General features: G+C 33.6%; 1 long non-coding RNA gene across 1 annotated transcript; it reads right to left on the reverse strand.

Annotated features, from left to right (window-relative positions):
* Nucleotides 1–11,104: 11,104 nt before the first annotated feature.
* On the reverse strand, nt 11,105–16,194 carry LOC134245302 (uncharacterized). The gene is made up of 3 exons (XR_009987378.1): nt 16,127–16,194; nt 15,080–15,268; nt 11,105–12,661 (listed from the first exon to the last, which is right to left on the reverse strand). It is a non-coding gene; the product is annotated as an uncharacterized LOC134245302 (long non-coding RNA).
* Between the last annotated feature and the right edge of the window lie 5,199 nt (nt 16,195–21,393).

The following is a 21,393-nucleotide window of genomic DNA, read 5'->3' on the forward strand; positions in this document are numbered from 1 at the left end:
TTGTGAATATTTATCAAAACTTTAAACTTGCCCATTAGTATGGAACGCCGGGACTGTCTTATATGAGGATTAAATATTATATGCAGTGCTTCCTTTATTATATGCGGTACTATTTTTATTATATGAAGTAGTTTTTACATTATATCGTGTACAACCTCCATTATATGCAGTACTTATATCATTATATGATGTAGATATGTCATTATATTATGTACATCTATCATTATATGAAGTGCTTTTAACATTATATGCGGTAGTTCTAACATTATATGCGGTAGTTCTAACATTATATGCAGTAAACACAACAATATATTATGTACTTCTCACATTATATACAGTACATTCATCATTACGTGTAGTATTTCTGTTATTATGATGATGCTGATCATTAAATATTATGTCCGGTCCAGTTAGCATTCCGTGCGGTAGATTTTGCATTCCTTTATGATGTAGACACAGTATTATATGCGGTGCTTTCTTCTTTATGATGATGATCTTTCGGAAGCTACCCTTCGGAACTCTCTGTTCAAGGTTCTTCTTTCTATCAACTGTTGAATTCAGTACAATAAAAATACATGCGCGTATTATTTATGTCTCTGATTAAAGCGGTGAATAATAAATGCTACATGAACTAATTAAATTGTTTTTAAAGGATAAGAAGTAGGGTAATTGAGTAAAAAAATGCCATCTATTTTATAGTATGAAGTAAACAGAGAGAGAGAGAGAAGGGGAGTGGAAAAAAAATGAGAGATTTTTTTTCTTTCTTGTGAACAATATGGCATTCAAAAAGCTTCATTTCATATGTAGGACAATCAATTTTAAAATGGGTAATGAAAAAAAATTAACTGATGTCTTCGAGTACGCAGGTCTTTAACAGCGCGTTATAGAAAACATTACATTATTTATTGTACTTGTATTTAGGGGTGGGGTGTGCTAATTTTTCATAATGTAAAATTACCCTTTACAAAAGTAAATTCTTGAAGTACAATCCACGACGACTCAATACAGTGACGTAGACGTTGTTTTTGAAAGTGGGGGAAGGGGGAGGGGGGGTTCAGCCGGAGAAAAAAAATAACCCAAGTTACCTGAAGAAAGTGGACAAGTCAAAAAACATTGAGAATTTTCAATAGTAAAAGTTATGTTTAGGAAAAGGGGGAGGGTGTTACTACGCGCGTGTAATGTCTGCTCTGAAAATCGCATGTCTTTTCCTGATATATATCATTTATATAGTACAGTTAAAGACAGTGAATATCATACATTTTTTATATGCCATAGTTTAACAATTAATACAATGGAATGGTAAAAATATTTCAATGATAAGCGCATCTCTCTCTCTCTCTCTCATTGTAATTAAACTACTGAAGTATTGACATGACTTCGAAATTCCTTTAATTAATGTAGGGATAAATCTAGTTAATAAGTCAACGAAATCTTAACAAGCTTGAAATTCAACCATACTTAATTTCCAAAAATCTTAGTTCTTTTTTAACTGGATTGAAAATAAGTGTCCACAAAATAAAGATAGAGGTTGGCAGATTATGTTACCCAAGAGATGAAAGATATTGTATCAACTGTTGTTGAAGATGAACATAATTTTTTATTTGTTTGTGCCCTCCTTATAAACAACTAATCACGCGCGGATCTAAAGGGGGTGGGGGCAAGAAAAAGGTAACCTTGGACCACCCTCGGAAATCGCAGACCCCCGCCCCCTGGTAACCGCGAATTTGTGTTAAATTGGTATGAAAAGTCAGAGGTTTGAAAAACTAGAGGTCATTGACCCCCCCCCATGTAATAGGTATTTGAAATTTAGGCGATTGTACGTTTTTTTCGGGGGGGGGGGGTGGATTTTATTTTTTTGGACTGGGGTGACCCCCCCCCCCCCCCCCAAAAAAAAAAAATTCTGGATCCGCGCCTGAACTCAAAAGTGAATTTTGTACACTTTTCAAAAATACATGTATAACTTATGAAATTCTTAATTCAGCAGATGTTAAATATACAAGAAATATTTGTAACTTCATGCGTGTTGCATTTAATTAATATAAGAAAATCCATGTGACTATATTAATTATTATTTTTGTTTACTTGCGCCACATGTGGTTTTTGTCAAACTAAATAAATTTAAAAAATATAACCTAAAACCATGAAGAATGTCCATATCTAAGAACGCAAAAAGTTAAACTTTCTAAATATAACAGAGAGGGTTCCGAAGGGTAGCTTCCGAAAGATCATCATCATAAAGAAGAAAGCACCGCATATAATACTGTGTCTACATCATAACGAAATGCAAAATCTACCGCACGGAATGCTAACTGGACCGGACATAATATTTAATGATCAGCATCATCATAATAACAGAAATACTATGCATAATGATGAATGTACTGTATATAATGTGAGAAGTACATAATATATTGTTGTGTTTACTGCATATAATGTTAGAACTACCGCATATAATGTTAGAACTACCGCATATAATGATAGAACTACCGCATATAATGTTAAAAGCACTTCATATAATGATAGATGTACATAATATAATGACATATCTACATCATATAATGAGAGAAGTACTGCATATAATGGAGGTTGTACACGATATAATGTAAAAACTACTTCATATAATAAAAATAGTACCGCATATAATGAAGGAAGCACTGCATATAATATTTAATCCTCATATAAGACAGTCCCGGCGTTCCATACATTAGTCTGATTAGATTTGATTCGTTAGAGCTTTTCATATATCACTCGTGTATATTCCCTGTCACCTGAGCATTGTGGCTAGCATAAAAGCAAAAATTAGTTTATTATTGAAAAGTTTAAACCCAAAAGTAGATAGATAGATATTTATTTGGTATACTACACATACGTTGCAATATTCACAATATAATTTAAGATATATATATATAAAAGATGGCATTAAACAATATAATTGATATAAAATATCGGAATCTATCATTTTTAAAAGACATGAATTTATAAATATGATTCACATAAGATTATATTTGTATACCAAGGATAACCCATGAAAGCCAATGGCTTATTTCCAATGGGGTCCTTATACTCAAACATGTATATTAATTGGATGTTAAATAATATAAGCAGATAAATATAAAATTAAAATACTATAGCTAAGATATGGGATCAAGTTGACAACACAAAGATCCTTAAAAATGAAGTGTATTGTGAATGTATACCAAATATTCACATGATTGTAATTGGAACAACTTATACTAATAATGAAAACTAATAAAACACAACTTGACTTTTACACTGGGCAATTCCCCTTTCTAATAAAAATTTCTTGACATTTCTTTTAAAAGCAAAATTATTTCCAGTGTTTAAAACAGGTTTAATTTGTGCTGGTAACATGTTCCAGTCTTTGATTCCATTAAAATAAAATGATTCAGATTGTTTTTGCTTAGTTATTGGAACGACAAAATCTGCATTTGAGACTGATCTAGTATGATAGCTACTAAAATTTGACCGAAGTATAAAATGTTCATTAAGATAAGAAGGGGCTTTTCCTTGAAAAATATTAAAAACATGGTTGAGTCTAAGCTGAGAAACTCTATCTTGAATATTTAATAAATTTAATTGACTAAGTATTTCGTAATTAACAGTTGCCTGAGGACCTAAATTCAAAATAAAACGAACCATCTTGTTTTGACAAATTTGTAACCTTTTCTTTAAAGTTTTGGATAGTCCTGCATACCAAGCACTACAGGCGTAATCAATATGGCATTGTATTAATGCTGAACACAGAGTCATTTTACAAAAAGTATCTAAAAACCGGGCTTGTCGGTACAGAAATCGCAATCTATTATTTACTTTCTGGACAATCGATTCAACAATGTATTCACCACTTAAACATCTGTCGATCAAAACTCCAAGATATTTAACTTTTTCTTTACAATCAATGTTATGGTCATTACATACAACCTGGAACTTTTCAACATTTTGAAGCTTTCTTTTGGAACCAAATAAAATGCATTCAGTTTTACCTAAATGTAACGATAATTTATTATCAACAAGCCAGTGCGAAGTCTGTTCTAAAACTTTACCAAGCTTTTCTGATATAAAATCAGGATCTTTATGTGCAAATATAATGGCACTGTCATCAGCGTATAAAATAAGTTTACAATCTGCGTCAACACTAGTAACCATATCATTAACGTAAATTAAAAATAATAAAGGGCCTAGAATACTGCCCTGTGGTACACCACAAGTGATAATACCAGCATCTGAAGAAATTCCATTACTGTGAACAAACTGTTTTCTTTCAGACAAATAAGATAAAAACCAATCAACAGATTGAACACCAATTGCTTTTAGTTTTTTACAAAGTATGTCATGGTCAACAGTGTCAAATGCCTTTTGCAGATCAAGCATAACCATTCCAGTATATAATCCCTTTGCAGTATTATCTCTTATAAAATCAAATAAATGTATCAAACAAGATTCAGTGGAGTACTTACTTCTAAAACCAGATTGAAACTCATATAAGATATTATTACGATCTAAGAATTTTGAAAGTTGCATATGAACAGATCTCTCTAAAATTTTTGAAACAACACTAAGAATACTAACCGGTCTATAATTACCCAATACCCAGTAGTCCCAACCATTCCTTAAAGGGGACAGGGTATGATTTGCACAAACTTGAATCTACGCTATCTGAGAATACATGTACTTCCATATAAATACATGTATGAGTATGACCAGTCATGACTTTGCTATTCTTGAGAAGAAGATTTTTAAAGAATTTTCCTATATATTTCTATGTAAAACTTTGGTCGGCCATTGTGGCCCCGCCCAACACCATGATTTGAACAAACTTGAATCTACACTACCTGAGGATGCTTCCATATAAATATGACCAATCATGGCTTTGTTATTCTTGAGAAGATTTTTAAAGAATTTTCCGATATATTTCTATGTAAAACTTTGGTCGGCCATTGTGGCCCCGCCCAACACCATGATTTGAACAAACTTGAATCTACACTACCTGAGGATGCTTCCATATAAATATGACCAATCATGGCTTTGATATTCTTGAGAAGATTTTTAAAGAATTTTCCTATATATTTCTATGTAAAACTTTGGTCGGCCATTGTGGCCCCGCCCAACATCATGATTTGAACAAACTTGAATCTACACTACCTGAGGATGCTTCCATATAAATATGACCAACCATGGCTTTGTTATTCTTGAGAAGAAGATTTTAAAAGAATTTTCCTAGAAATTTCTATGTAAAACTTTGGTTGGCCATTGTCACCCCTACTAATGTTATTGTGATTTAAATTCAAGACACGTGGTTTAGGTTTACCTATTCAAAGGTTATAGGGTAGATCCGGTTTATTAAATAAAATTAGCAGTAAACAGGAAATTGCTATAGTCTGTTTCTTCTGAAAACATGTCCTGTGAAAAATGTGTGTTTCCACACCTTTCTGAAAGACTTTCATGATTTTCAACAGAAATGGGTGGCTTAAGGGGGGTAAATAACAATTAATACATCTTATAGTTAACTGCAAAAAATTACAGCTCACTAGCGACCGATACGCTGGTAAAAAAAATGTGTACTAGTGCTAATTGTAACGGGAACCGTTACAGATGTTCCCCAAACGCTCCCCAACTCCCTTTTAGTGCCATATTCCTGTAAGTTTCATTAAAATAGGCAGAATCTATGCATTTAAGACTTAAACAACATTGCATGAGCGTAATGACTATATCATCTTGTCTACACTATTTTACTCATTGCACGTGCACGCACGTGCATGATGACCATACCTTCTTGTAGGAGTCCATTATGCCTGTCTATGTTCTTAATCCCATCTTGTTTGGTTGAAAAACAAGGGATTTATAGCCATTTTAAAGTTTAAGCCAATCAGATTGCAGCGCACGTACATGCGCGTGTTTTCATGACAATTATTATATATCATATTGTAGGACATCTTAAAGTATGCCTATGTTTTAAATTTCAAAGCATTTTGTCAGAAAACAGAAAAGATATTGAGATTTTTGTTTCAGCCAATCAGAGCAAAGTGCACGTGCACGCACGTGCATGCATGTAAATGCTGACCATACCATATTGTAGGAGTCCTTTATGTCTATCTATGTTCTAAATCCCATCATGTTTGGTTGGAAACCAAGGGAGTTATAGTCATTTAAAGTTTCAGCCAATCAGATTGCAGCACACGTGCATGCACGTGATTTCACGAAAATTTTTATATATCATATTGTAGGGAATCCTAATGTATGACTATGTTATAAATTTCAAAGCATTTCATCGAAAAACAAAAAAGATATTGAGGATTTTGTTTCAGCCAATCAGAGCAAAGCGCACGTGCATGCGCGTGAGTTCATGCAAATTTGACCACGTAATCATATCTATACATCTTATATATCCTTATATAATGAGTTTCAAAACATTTCATCAAAAAATATAGAAGTTACATCCATATTAAATATATCAGTCAATTCACTCATTTCACGCGCACGCACGTGCATGCGTATGCGCGCAAAATGACCTTCGTTCCGCACACCTACACTACACACCTATTAACCCTAAAAAGGTTTTAGCTCAGTTGGGTGAACAGTTTCTGAGAACACTCGCGGACAAAAAAAGTACAGGAGAAGAAATAAGAAAAAAAAATAATAATAATAATAACTAGAAAAGAAACTCGTTGCGAGCAACGAGAGGTCTTCCGTCTGATTCTGAAAAAAAACCTCCGCAAAATCGAGCTGAAAAAAAAGTGATCAAACTTCTTATGGAGACAAATGGGATTAAACCCGAATTGCCAGTGTGAAAATGCAATGCGCTTACTATTACGCTATTGGGACTACAGCTCTAAATGTATTTGTATACGTATACTTCTGCAACAGTACATCTGTCTTAGAATAATGAAAGGCGAATCACTATTCTTAATTTTGCGTCAAACGTAACGAGTAAATCTTTGCACCTTTGCTTTGGAATGTTCCATTTAATAGGTGTGATAGCTTCAATGGAAAGAAAAAAAGAACGTTCTTATAGCTAAAATATCAAGGTGAAGACAGTATAATTAACACATTTTACAAATTTCATATATAAGCAAGTAACACTAAAGCAGTGAAACAGTTATGCATTTTTAACTTTTTAAAATTTCCTGTTTTTCACCTAAGTGAACTATCCCGACTAGCTAAGCTTTCATGAAAAGGTTGTTATGTTTTGCCGAAAAACATGTATCGCCCGAAGACAGTCAATGAATCGCATACCATTCATGCTAAATAACTTGAATAAGATCTTTGAGACAAGAATGTTCATATAAACTTCATTTAGCGATCTTTTAAAAAACTGTAATCTTATTTTGTCTTTTCTATAATTTTCATATGACACAAGTGTGCATGGGAAAAACAGATTGTAATTTTTATACATACTATATTCATTGATATTGTTTCTAGAAAAACTATTACTTGTAACTATGATTTAAGATCTGTTTTCACGTGTTGCAAATCAGAAGGTACCGGTATTAGGTATCGAATTTCATTTTCACATTTAGTCTTTTCTTTTTCTACTTTGAGAACCAGCCAAAACCAATTATAGATGACATTTACGAAGAACATAGTTCGACACAGAATTGCAACGTAACTACGACGTGAATCCAAGTATTCCTTTACATTTTATTTTTCCTTGTCTTACCTTCATTCAAGCAAACGCTCGGCTGACTCCGTAAACCCCTATTGCGAAATGTCGGAGTTGACAGAGACAGCCGCCATCTTGGACCCGCTTCAGATTTTCAAATGCTAATATCTAGAGTTTCGATTTATCAATATTCAAACAAATTATATAGTGAGCATTATAAGAAAGATATCTATTAACATACTAAATATCAATGAAAAATATTGAAAAACAAAAAAGTTAGAAAAATACGATTTTTTAAGTTTGCATCTCGTAACGACCGGAAGTATTAACGACGCACAAAAAGGTGATTCTGCAAACCAAAAAGTCACGAGCTATTGTCTCCAATAAGTCTCCAGTTCATATTTTTAGCCATTTTTGATAAAAGTGCGCGACAAAATCGCATTTTAAAATCAGAAAATTGTCCATAACTTGGCACCGGAAGCGAATTTTCCAAAAAAAATTATAGACTGCACAAGTTCATGTAATGACGCATTTTTTGTGAAAGTTTCGTTGAAAACCGCTGAATAGTTTTCGAGAAATCGCGTGCACAAAATTTTGTCAAAAAAAGAATAATAATAATAATAATAATAAGAAACAATACAATCACTATAAGGTCTTCCGTGAAGACGGAAGACCTTAACTAGTGCTAATTGTAACGGGGACCGTTACAGATGTTCCCCAAACGCTCCCCAACTCCCTTTTATAGTCATATTCCCTGTAAGCGTAATTAAGTAAGACAAACTTTATGCATTTGAGACTTTAACAACGTTTACCCAGAAGTGTACCATGTTCATTCAAATTTCATCATTACACACTTGCGCATGTTAATGCATGTGCGTAATGACCATATCATATTCTCTACACAATCTATATATTTTAATATGCTAAATATTAAAGTACTAAATCCAAAAGTATAAAAAAAAAACGCTCATTCAAGTGTATTTTTGATTTTACCCATTTCACGTGCACGCACGTGCATACATGAGCATGGTGACCATACCTTCTTGTAGAAGTCCATTACATCTATCTATGTTCTAAATCCACCCTGTTTGGTTGAAAACCAAGGGAGTTATAGCTGTTTAAAGTTTCAGCCAATCAGATTGCAGCGCACCTACACGCACGTGTATGTATGTGCATGGTGACCATACCTTCTTATAGAAGTCCATTACATATATATATCTTATTCAAATTACAACCTGTTTGGTTGAAAACCAAGGGAGTTATAGCTGTTTAAAGTTTCAGCCAATCATATTGCAGCGTTTGTACACGCACGTGTATGCATGTGCATGGTGACCATATCTTCTTGTAGAAGTCCATTATATATATCTATGTTCCAAATCCCTTCCTGTTTGGTTGAAAACCAAGGGAGTTATAGCTATTTAAAATTTCAGCCAATCAGATTGCAGCATTTGTACACGCACGTGTATGCATGTGCATGGTGACCATATCTTCTTGTAGAAGTCCATTATATATATCTATGTTCCAAATCCCATCCTGTTTGGTTGAAAACCAAGGGAGTTATAGCTATTTAAAATTTCAGCCAATCAGATTGCAGCGCACGTGCATGCACGTGATTTCATGATAATTCCTATATATCGTTTTGTAGGATATCCTAATGCATGGCTATGTTCAAAATTTCAAAGGATTTCGTCAAAAAACAAGAAAGATATTGAGACTTAAGTTTCAGCCAATCAGAGCGTAGCGCACGTGCATGCGCGTGAGATCTTCCCATATTGACCACGTCATCTTGTTTATACTACTAATACATCCTTACATTATGAATTTCAAAACATTTCGTCAAAAAATAGAAAAGTTACGGCACTATACATTATATTGGTTATTCACGTGTTGCACGTGCGCGCTCTTGCAAGCACGTGCGCGCAAAATGACCTTTGTTCCGCAAATCTACATAACATGTCTACTGACCCTAAAAACATTTCACCTTAGTTGGATGTGTAGTTTACGAGATCATTCGCGGACAAAAAAGTGCCCAGGAAGAAGAAAAATAATAATAATAAGAAACAGAGTAAAAACAATATGTTCCCCAACTTCGTTTGGGGAACATAACTAGTGCTAATTGTAACGGGGACCGTTACAGATGTTCCCCAAACGCTCCCCATCTCCCTTTTGGTGCCATATTCCCTGTTAGCTTCATTTAATAAGACAAACTTTATGCATTTGAGACTTTAACAAGGTTTACCCAGAAGGGTACCAAGTTCATTCAAATTTTAGCATTGCACGCGTGCGCATATGAATGTACGTGCGTAATGACCATATCATCTTGTCTACACTATCTATATACTTTAATATACTAAATATTAAAGTATTTAATTCAAAAGTATTAAAAAATAGGCTCATTCAAGTGTATTTTTGGTTTTACTCATTTCACGTGCACGCACGTGCATACATGAGCATGGTAATATACTCTTGTAGAAGTCAATTACATCTATCTATGTTCTAAATCCCACCCCGTTTTGTTGAAAACCAAGGGAGTTCTAGTTGATTAAAGTTTCAGCCAATCAGATTGCAGCGTACGTTCACGCACGTGTTTTGATGTGCATGGTGATCATACCTTCTTGTAGAAGTCCATTATATCTATCAATGTTCCAAATCTCATCCTGTTTGTTTGAAAATTAAAGGAGTTATAGCTATTTAAAGTTTCAGCCAATCAGATTGCAGCGCACGTACACGCACGTGTATGGATGTGCATGTTGACCATACCTTCTTGTAGAAGTCTATTATATCTATCTATGTTCCAAATCCCATCCTGTTTGGTTGAAAACCAAGGGAGTTACAGCTATTTAAAGTTTCAGCCAATCAGATTGCAGCACACGTGCATGCACGTGTTTTCTTGATAATTGCTATATATCATGTTGTAGGATATCCTAATGCATGGCTATGTTCAAAATTTCAAAGGATTTCATCAAAAACCAAGAAAGATATTGAGACTTTAGTTTCAGCCAATCAGAGCGAAGCGCACGTGCATGCGCGTGAGATCTTGCTATTTTGCCCATGTCATATTGTCTATGCTACTACTATATCCTTATATTATGAGTTTCAAAGCATTTCATCAAAACAGTGAAGATTTACGTCTATATCAATTAAATCGGTCATTTCACGTGTTTCTCGTGCGCGCTCTTGCAAGCACGTGCACACAAAATGGCATGTTGACAATGTCATCTTATCTACATTTATAATATGTCTACATATTCTAAATAACAAAGCATTACATCGAAAAATGTAAAAGTTACGGCAATTTCAAGTATATTGGTCATTTCACGTGTTGCACGTGCGCGCTCTTGCAAGCACGTGCGCGCAAAATGACCTTCGTTCCGCAAATCTACGTAACATGCCTACTTACCCTAAAAAGGTTTCCCCTTAATCGGATGTGTACTTTACAAGATCATTCGCGGACAAAATTTTCCCGAGAAGAAAAATAATAATAACTAGAGCAAAGCTCGTTGCAAAGCAACGAGTGGGTCTTCCTTCCTAGCGATAAGCAAAAGATTAAATGTTTCTGTCTAGATTGTCAACTTTGCTAACATTCTCTTTTTCGATTTGTCTCAGAAACCCTTACTTGAATTCTTTAATTTGGTGTGAGCATGAGGTCTAAAGGGTACTCTCTCTAACAGCATTCTTGAAATCGTATCCACAACAGTTTAACTTCCAATATTATGACTTTTGATATCGGATATATCATGTTTGTGAAACGTGTCATACTACAGAAACATAATTGTTTTGCTACATTACCATCTTAAAAATGGCTTTAAAATCATTTAATATACAATATAACTAGGTAAATAAAATAAACAAATTATATAATAATTCAAAAAATCCAAATGTATTTACAATAATGATGAACAATCTTCATTAGTTGCAATCAGTAAGTAGAACAATACTTTTATAATAAACGCACAGAAATGTGTTGTGTATGTTTCGAATTTGCAGCTTTCCACTAGCAACTGGTGGTACCTCAATAGGAGTGTAAAATTCTCTGAAAGGTATATTGTAAACATATTACATATGGCTGTGTATTATTTTTTAGCGGCTTTGGCGGAATGCAGCAATCACTAAATCAAGTACAAAGCTAAAAGTCTTGTACATAAACATAAATAAGAATATCTACGCTAACTTATTCAAAAGTCAATTTCCACCAAATATTGTACAAGCTAAATATAATACATTTACAGCATTAAAGAAACAAATCTCTTTGAAGGTATTGCCCTGCATAAGAACAATTTGAATCCCCTACACTAAGGATGCTCTGTGCCAAGTTTCACTTTGGTTCTGGAAAATGATATTGTGAAATTTTAGACAATGATGATAATGGATAAAATTATGTTTTTAAAAAATTTACTGGTTCCTTTAGCTCAGATGGGCTAATAAATATGCAACAGGCACAGTTTTGCAGTTGACATTGAAATGCGACTGGACATCTCTTCAATCTTGTTTTAGAAAACTACATGTACATGCCCTATGTACTGAATTCCTTGGAATCATACACATGTTTATGCCTTTAATTAGTTGTATGTGCCAAAATAACAATTTTTTTTACATTATACTGTAAAAAATACACATACATGTATTACAAGATCTTCTATTCCTGCTGAAGACAGAGGATCTATCTTAATCATTAGAATAAGTAAGTCTAAACTTTGAAAGGGAAGACCTTAATAAAGAGGTCAACATGCTACACAAACAAAATATTATTATATTTAAAAATAACATTTATTCCAATGTAATTACTGGTACATGTATTTCTGTTACAAAAACTATTTCACTTGAAAAACTGAGAGCAATTGATATGTTCATATTTGTGGATTTATGTTGTCAAATCAAAATTTAAAAATGATACACAGTGTGTTTAAAAATTGTCTTCACAAACCAAAACTTGACTTATTTTCACTATGCTGTTTATTCCATGTCACATCCAAACAGATGATCTTCTGGCAAATCATGGTCATGCTTGGTATCAAAATTCAGTCTTCAGATGAGTCACACCTATCCAAAAGAAATTGAAATTTTTTAATCTATAATTCTTTTACTAATAAAAAGTGCAATTCATGAGATTATAAATTAGATTATCAAATTGAGAGATAAGATATTGTCACATTTTCTGTGTATAATTTGTAAATTTTAATGTACTCTTTCATCAATTAAAAGAAGTTTACACCAATTAAGGCAGTCATTTATGCTATTCCCTAATAAGACAACATACAAGTGCAAAGTAATCATGCACTAGTGGGTTTAGGATAATGTGCTAGAGTATTTATGACAACATACTAGCACGAGGTGACAATGTGCTAGCATGTACGTCAGTGATAATATGCCAGCACACTGAATCCAACATGCAGTGAAGCTAACACTCAACAGATTGTTTAAAGTTGTGTTTGCATGATATTTTGTTTTGTGTTAACACAGCAGCGTGTTGTTTAAAGCTGCATTGGAGTGGCAGTCTGTTGAAATTAACATGCTAACACACTGCAACTTCACATCATTGGAACACCATAATTTTAAAACTGACAAACCAATATCTTATGATTACTAACTAGGTAATTGCAACTGTAAATGCTGATTTCATGGTGACAATAATACCGGTAATTCACTGTATATCTGAGAACTGATCAATTATAATAAGGCGTGTCCAGATAGGGCCACTTGCTAAAGCTCAATAGCACTTTCATAAAAGCGTGCCATCTTACCGACACAAAAGACGCCATTAGGCTATCACACAGCTCGCCATCACAACACTGAAAAACACTTTCCCACTAACACAAGTTCGCATCACACGCTGTCACACTAACACACAACACACTGTCACGCTAATACAATTTCACACAACAAAATATCAGGCTAACACAAGTTCACACAACACACTATCATGCTAACACGAATTCACAAACACGCTGTCTCGCTAACACAAGTTCACACAACACGCTGTCTCGCTAACACAAGTTTTACACAACACGCAGTCTCGCTAATACGAGTTCATACAACACACTGTCTAGCTAACACAAGTACACGCAACACACTGTCACGCTTAGATGAATTCACACAACACACTGTCACGCTAACATGAGTTTACACAACACGCAGTCTCACTAACACGCGTTTACACAATACACTGTCACGCTAACACGAGTTTACACAATACACTGTCACGCTAACACAAAGTCACAAAACAGGCTGTCTCACTATTCACTAACACAAGTTCGCACCAAATGCTGTTGCGATAACACACTGTCATCCTAATACCATTTCACACAACACACTGTCATTCTAATACCATTTCACACAACACACTGTCAGGCTAACACGAGTTCACACAACACACTGTCACGCTAACACGAATTCTCAAAACAGGCTGTCTCACTATTCACTAACACAAGTTCGCACCAAACGCTGTTGCGATAACACACTGTCATCCTAATACCATTTCACACAACACACTGTCATCCTAATACCATTTCACACAAAACACTGTCAGGCTAACACGAGTTCACACAACACACTGTCACGCTAACACAAATTCAAAAAACATGCAATATCGCTAACATGAGTTCACATAACACGCAGTCTGGCTAACACGAGTTCACACAATATGCAATCTTGCTAACACGAGTTCACACAACACACTATCTCTCTAACACCAGTTCACACGACAAATTTTCAGGATAACAAGTTCACACAACACACTGTCACGCTAACACGAATTCACACAACATGCTGTCTCGTTAATAAGAATACACACAACACGCTGTCTCGCTAACATGAGTTTACACAACACGCAGTCTCGCTAACACGAGTTTACACAACACGCAGTCTCACTAACACCAGTTTACACAACACGAAGTCTCGCTAATACGATTTCAATCAACACTCTGTCTAGCTAACAAGAGTTTACACAACACACTGTCACGCTTACACTTTATACACGATTTTACACAACACGCTGTCCTGCTAACATGAGTTTACGCAACACATTGTCAAGCTAACAAGAATTCACACAACCCACTGTCAGGCTAACACAATTAAGTTCACAAAACACACTGCCTTGCTAACACAAATTCATACAACACACTGTCTCGCTAACACAAGTTCACACAACACACTCACATTGCTGAGTTTAAAGTAAAGGTCTACCCTAATTTGAAGAGGTTTAAAACTAACATATCTCTATATTAGTAAAAAGCTTCAAATTTAAGACAAAAACATTTATGCAGTAATGTTCCTTAACATGCATCTGGCATATAAAATGAATGAGACCTTAAAAACCTCACAGTACATGTTTACTTAGCTAATTAAAGGTCTAAATTGATGCTATTCAACAATATATATCAATATCTCTAAGTATGTGAATGAGTGAAATTCTCAAATAAATATTATAAATCAAAGTATCAATAAGAAGCTGAACCATACGTCGCAGGTTCCAATCCCATTGCTAAATGCTTTAGACAGGTTACTCCTATGAGACTGCATAAACCAAGATTCTGTGTCACGGTAGGTGTTAGCACAAAATGGATCTCATACTTCTTAAAGGCAATAAGTGCTGAGTACAAGTCTATATTTGCAGCTAATACCATCCCAAGTGGTGGCACCATGAAATGACTGAAAAATGTATGATTAAGGCAAATAAACAAACATTAAACCATTACAGCAGTCTTATCAAACAAAAATGCAAACTTTCTATTATTTCAATTTTTTTAAACAAATTTCTTTTGCAATTTAACTGAGCAACATTTGTCCTTTTTTATCAGTAAAGTATGATATTAAATAATTAAGACTTTTTGAGAACATCTATTTATAGCGAGTCCAGACAGCAGCACAAATCCCTGCCCATAATGCGAGCTCTTATGATAACACCTTGGCAAAAGAAGATTGTGACTTGCACATTGCTCCACACAATTTTTCCGCAGTATACTTTGGACACACAGTGCTTAGCTTCTTTAACATGTTTAAGCTACATTCAAAATTCATTTCTATTCAATTTGAATTAGCTATCCTTACTCATGTTCACATGGAGCTAATGGGAAGTAATTTAACGAGCAGTGAATTCATTCGAATTAAACATTTGAATAAACTCTCAGTGTGAACATTGAGCATGGATGCACCAAATGTCAAATGCGGCTTGACAAGCACAATCTAAATTAAAACTAAATAAGTATCTGCCCTCACCCTTACAGTCACACTGTCAATATATAATTAGTTGAATATATTCTGTAACATTAAGTGCAGTTTGAATTATAGAGTATGATCACTATGATAGATAGTAGGACTGTTGAAATTACATCCTCAAATTAAAAAAAAATAAAATATAAAGCTGTGGGGATTTACAAGGCAAACAGAGAGCGTCTGAACTGTAAAACAGATAATATATCGGTGTGTCTGTGTATTTCTAATAACATCAATGTACGTCACTGTCATGTAATCAGTAGTGTAAATTTTAAGTAATAAAAATATTCTAACCTTCATTCCAATGGTCCAAGCCAATCATACATTAAAATGTCGCCGTCAGCTCTTTCATCACTCGATACTGTGTAAAGGTTTTTGATAAATAAATAAATGAAACATCATTACATTGTTTTATTTATTTTTTCACAACACTTTCACATTTTTCCGAAAGGTCCACACGTGTTTTGAGCACGTGTTACTTGGAATTTTGTGTATTTGTGTGTAGAAATTATCACTGGGGAATCCGGAGCAGAGTCAAGAGTGTTCATCCTTGTTAATGTGACAGTCAGAATTTCCTCGTAAACAATTCACACAAGATTCTTAGAATATATGAATCGGGATAATTCTGCTTAGAATAATGTTCCAGAGAAGTGACAAAGTACTTCGTAGCTCCAGATTAAATGAGTGTGCATGTCTACAAACGGATTCTTTGTGAGAAAATGTTCAACTTCACAAATCATTCTATTTTCAGTTTGTAAACCATGACAAACATGTGTCCGACGTCGACTCGAAGGGGCACACTAAAAACGGGATATACTAGAGACCTGATATTTACCTGACGTTTTAATTTTTAATTAAATGGTAATATTGAGTATTTTAAATTACTTATGTACAGACTTTATGACTTCGAGGCATATGCTATACAAAAATTCAATTGTTTGGAACATTTACAGACAAATTTGAATCAGGTCAAATAAGTGTTTAGCACATCGCGTCTTTAGTACCTTCCTATTTCCCACAATGCCGCGCGTTGTTTACAAACAAGCGCGAAAAAATCCTCTAAACTAGGTACTATTTATTGTTGTGTACATCATCACATTTTAAAATTATTTGAATAAAAAGAAAACAAAGAAACACCGAATCAAAACTATATCTTTTAGATGCATCAACTAAAAATGTGCACATGTATGCAGTAAAGGCTTGGCTGGCTATAGTAGACAACTTGTTCCTGAAAGGTTTCTCACATACATGTACTTGTTTTATATAAAAAACAATTAAATATAGCTGGAAGTTTATTTCTTTTTATATCAAATGACAAGATTTTATAAGTTCGAAATTATTTCAGTCAAACTTTTTCATAATATACCAATATTTTTAGCTATCAGAAAAAACGTGTATGACCTATTAACCCCTAATTATAGGGGCCAGCCCCTTTTCATTAATCTAATATGAAAGCTCTCGTAATTACACACAACTTTTGTTATATATTTCTTACCAAATTATTCTCGGTTCAAAAGTTATTACACAAAAAGTAGCAAAAATTCAAGAAAAAAAATTACTAAAATTTGCCGTTTTATAGCTTCCAAACTTTAGGAAATCAGCTTATAATTTTATCGTTCTGCACATCTACAATGTATTGGCTACAAGTTCTCCAACTTTCGTGTAAATATCTTACGTGGTTCTTGAGATTTTTAGTGGAAACGAGACATCAAAATTATCAATTAAAGGGCAATAACTCACAATTAAAGGCATGCATCAAAAAATTGAAAACAGGTGTAAATAGGTTTAATTACAAGGTATCTAACCTGAAAGTTTCATAAAAATCAGTCCAAAGGTCTTTGAGAAATCGCCTGTCAAAAATCGAGCGGGAAAAAAAAAATAAAATAATAATAAGAAACAGTAGAATAACAGTAGGGTCTTCCGAAGGAAGCGGAAGACCCTAACTAGAAACGAAACTCGTTGCGAGCAACGAGAGGTCTTCCGTCCGATTCAGAAAAAAAAACGTAAAATCAAACTGAAAAAGTGATTTGAAAATCGGACACACGGGGGATCGAACCCGGGTCGCCAACGTGAAAATCCATTGCTGTACCCATTACATTTTGGGAACCCGCTTCAAACTTAACATTCGAATATCGCGAGATTGCTTATTTTGATTCCAACATACATTACATTTTTTTTAAAATTCAGTTTGGAATTGTAAAATGACAGCCAGCTTGCTAAAGTTTGCTCAAGATGAACACATAGGAAATTGTTACTTGAGTTTTAACAGTAATTTTTAGGATAGGTATTCTATTAGTGATGAAAAGATGATACTGTTTTTCTTTCCTTTTTTCGATATGTATTCAACTTTTTATTCCATGCAACTCCATAAACAGGCTTGCCAATGTTATATATTTCTGCACTTTTGTCACCATTTGTCTACTACTTAAGTCGGGTCACGATACATTATTTCGTGCCAAACGTCACAAGTAGTTCTTAACGCTATTCCTTCGAAATATTTGATCTATTTGATGGATTTGATAGCTTCAATGAAAATTAGAAATGTATGTTCTTGTAACCGGAATTTCGAGCGTTAGAAAGTATATTTATCACATTATACAAATATAATATAGTAACGGCCAGGTAACACTTAAGTGTTTTCCACGAAATTTGTATCCTGTTTTCCCCCAAAGTGGAGATGATTTAAACGTTCATGAAAAGACTGGAATGTTTCTATGAAAAAAAAAAAAATCACTCGCCCTCGATCCGACGGTCAAGGAATGTGATACTATTTATGTTCAATAACTTGCATTTATTACAAGAATATTTATATAACTTTTAATAAACAATTTTTAAAAAAAATGTTTTTCTTATTTTTGTCTTTTCTGTTCATTTAATATGTCACAAGCCTGCGTGGAAAAATAAACAGAAGTCAAGTAATACTTCAGAAACATAGTGAATATTAAGTCAGGCAAGTTTCTTGAAAAGCTATTACTTATAACCATGGTTTAAGATAAGTTTTCCCTGGTGCAAAACAAAAGATTGTTGCCATCGTATTTCCACTTGAAGTCATGTTGTATTCTACTTTGAGATGCAGACAAAAGCAATTTCAATAGACGTTTGAAGAAAACTCATATTAAAACAATACTCAATGCAACGTAATTGCGATGTAGCAATTTAAAGAATCCTTTATATTTCATAAATCTTTTTGGTAGAAGTTTCGTTCATCTAAACGCTCAGCTGACCTTCTAGAACCCGACTTGCTTAATGGCGGAGTTCACGGAGACGCCCCGCCATCTTGGACACGCTTCAGATTTTTAAATGCGAATATCTAGTGTGTGGATTGATCAATTCTAAAATAAATTATATATTAGTCCTTTCTAGTAGGGTCTTAATTACCGTTAATTATATCAAAGAAAAATATTGAAAAACAAAAATAGTTGAAAAAGTGCACATTTTGAATTCACTTCCTGTAGCGACCGGAAGTACTAACGACGCAAACGAAGGCAAAATTGCACATCTATAAGTCATGGTCTATCATCTCTAATAAGTCTCCAGTTAATATCTTGAGCCGTTTTCGAGAACATTCGAAGACAAAATTGCATTTTAAAATCAGGAAATTGCCCATAACTTGGCACTGGTAGCCAATTTTCCAACAAACGGGATTTTATATAAAATTCATATAGTGACCTATTATTCCTGAAATTTTCATTGAATTCCACCGAACAGTTTACGAGAAATCGCCTGCACAAAATTTTGTCTAAAAAAAAAAGAATAATAATAATAATAATAATAATAATAAGAAACAATAGAATCACTATAAGGTCTTCCGTGAAGACGGAAGACCTTAATAAGAAACCGAGTAAAAACAATATGTTCCCAAACTCCGTTTGGGGAACATAATAACTAGTGCTAATTGTAACGGGGACCGTTACAGATGTTCCCCAAACGCTCCCCAACTCCCTTTTGATGCCATATTCCCTGTAATCTCTATTAGATAAGAAATACTTTATGGAATTTAGACTTAATCAATGTCTTCCCAGAAAAATACAAAATATATTTTAAAATAGGCATTGCACGCATGTTCATGTGCATAACGACCATATTATCTTGTCTACACTATCTAAAATTTTAATATACTTAAGGTAAGTCACTCGTCAGCTTTTTAGAAAAGTTCACGCAGAACCTCTAACTTCAAAAATATTTATTAAAATTCAATTTTTATAAAATAGTTATATTCAACAATGTATATTTTTTAACAATCAAAGAAAAAACTGCTCAAAAATCTTCAAAGAAGCAAGATTTATTAGGGACTATTTTTCGTGGTGGAAGGATATTTAGCAGAAATTTCTGCAAATCTGCACATTTATTAAATTTAACGTCTTGAAACTTTAGCCTCACATACTTTTACTCGGAGAATATTTTCGGTTATGCTATTGATAGGAATATTTAATATAGGTCTTAATTTAAATTTTTAGAATAAGTTTTAGATCTTCCTTCAACAAACTTTGCCAAAAACTGGAGATATATCAAAGAAGTCAAGATAAATTTTACACTATTTTTTGCCTGAAAATCACATATTTTGTCCAATATTTCAAAATTAACATCACTGACCCCAACTTTTTCTTTCATTATTTCAAACTTCTCGATACTTATGACTGATCAGCACTTAAGTCATACAAAGCTTGATATAAGAAAATATTGTATTGCCTATTTATTTTTCTAATACCCAAAATATGTTATATTTTAGTGCAAAAAGGTCACATAATTATTTACGCGCATTAATTTGAAAGATTTGATCAATGATAAATATTATTCAAACTATTTTACGTAAATTAAGAATAAATTTGTTGCCATGGTTACAGCTGAAAAAATATAATAAGAGATAATTGTATAAAAGTAATAAACTAAGGGGTTAAAATTTAAGTGCAAATAGGTCAACTTAAATGTACCATACATCAGTGCGATGCACACTGACCACCTATTTTCTCTGCCATTTTGAGTCACACTTTATGTGTACTTATCAAAAATATACTTCTCAAAAAATCCTTGATATAAGAAATTTGAGGAGTGACTTACCTTAATATCAAAGCATTTAATCCAAAAGTATTAAAAAATACACTCATTCGAGTGTATTTTTAATTTTACTCATTTCACGTGCACGCACGCGCAAGCACATGCATAATGACTACACCTTCTTGAAGGAGTCCCTTATATTTATCTATGTTCTAAATCCAATCCTGTTTGGTTGAAAAACAAGGGAGTTATAGCCATTTGAAGTTTCAGCCAATCAGATTACAGCACACATGCATGCGTGTGATTTTATAAATTTTTATCTTAATCGTATTGAAGGATATCTGCATGAATGACTATATTTTAAAATTTGAAACATTTCGTCAAAAAACAAAGGAGATATAGCCATATAAAGTTTCAGCCAATCAGATTGCAGCACGCGCGCATGCGCATGCTTTCATGAAAATTTGTATATATCATGCTGTAGATCTTCATAATGTAGGACTATGTTGAAAATTTCAAAAGATTATGACAAGAAACAAGAAAGATATTGAGACTTTAGTTTCAGC

The sequence above is a fragment of the Saccostrea cucullata genome, unplaced genomic scaffold, assembly GCF_032062105.1.
Source record: "Saccostrea cucullata isolate Sc308-1 unplaced genomic scaffold, CSIRO_AGI_Scuc_v1 ctg125, whole genome shotgun sequence".
NCBI lineage: Eukaryota > Metazoa > Mollusca > Bivalvia > Ostreida > Ostreidae > Saccostrea > Saccostrea cuccullata.